The sequence below is a fragment of the Arachis stenosperma genome, chromosome 10, assembly GCF_014773155.1.
Source record: "Arachis stenosperma cultivar V10309 chromosome 10, arast.V10309.gnm1.PFL2, whole genome shotgun sequence".
Classification (NCBI taxonomy): Eukaryota; Viridiplantae; Streptophyta; class Magnoliopsida; order Fabales; family Fabaceae; genus Arachis; species Arachis stenosperma.
In genome coordinates, this window is record NC_080386.1 from 70,027,424 (window position 1) to 70,028,415 (window position 992).

The 992-nt window shown below is 42.2% G+C and overlaps 1 non-coding gene across 1 annotated transcript; it reads left to right on the forward strand.

The window, feature by feature from the left end:
* Positions 1 to 352: 352 nt before the first annotated feature.
* Positions 353 to 460, forward strand: LOC130958591 (small nucleolar RNA R71). Its single transcript, XR_009077704.1, has one exon. It is a non-coding gene; the product is annotated as a small nucleolar RNA R71 (small nucleolar RNA).
* The last annotated feature ends 532 nt before the right edge of the window (positions 461 to 992 follow it).

Below are 992 nucleotides of genomic sequence, written 5' to 3' on the forward strand. Positions count from 1 at the left end.
GATCATAAGCTTCTTCTTCAGATGAAGCATCCTTAGTACTGCTTAGTGCATTTTGCATTCCAGACAGACTTTGAGAAATCAAATTGACTTGTTGAGTCAATATCTTGTTCTGAGCCAAAATGGCATTCAGAGTATCAATCGCAAGAACTCCTTTCTTCTGACTTGTCCCATTGTTCACAGGATTCCTTTCAGAAGTGTACAAGAATTGGTTATTTGCAACCATTTCAATGAGCTCTTGAGCTTCTGTAGGCGTCTTCTTCAGATGAAGAGATCCTCCAGCAGAGCTATCCAAAGACATCTTGGATAGTTCAGAGAGACCATCATAGAAAATACCTATGATGCTCCATTCAGAAAGCATGTCTGAGGGACACTTTCTGATTAATTGTTTGTATCTTTCCCAAGCTTCATAGAGGGATTCACCATCCTTCTGTCTGAAGGTTTGGACTTCCACTCTAAGCTTACTCAATTTTTGAGGTGGGAAGAACTTTGCCAAGAAGGCATTAACTAGCTTTTCCCAAGAGTCCAGGCTTTCTTTAGGTTGAGAGTCCAACCATATTCTAGCTCTGTCTCTTACAGCAAAAGGGAATAGCATCAGTCTGTAGACTTCAGGGTCAACCCCATTAGTCTTGACTGTGTCACAGATTTGCAAGAATTCAGCTAAAAACTGATGAGGATCTTCCAATGGAAGTCCATGGAACTTGCAATTCTGTTGCATTAGAGAAACTAATTGAGGCTTAAGCTCAAAGTTGTTTGCTCCAATGGCAGGGATAGAGATGCTTCTCCCATAGAAGTCGGGAGTAGGTGCAGTAAAGTCACCCAGCACCTTCCTTGCATTGTTGGCATTGTTGTTGTTTTCGGCTGCCATGGGTTCTTCTTCTTTGAAGAATTCGGTCAGGTCCTCAACAGAGAGTTGTGCCTTAGCTTCTCTTAGCTTTCGCTTCAAGGTCCTTTCAGGTTCAGGGTCAGCTTCAACAAGAATGCCTTTGTCTTTG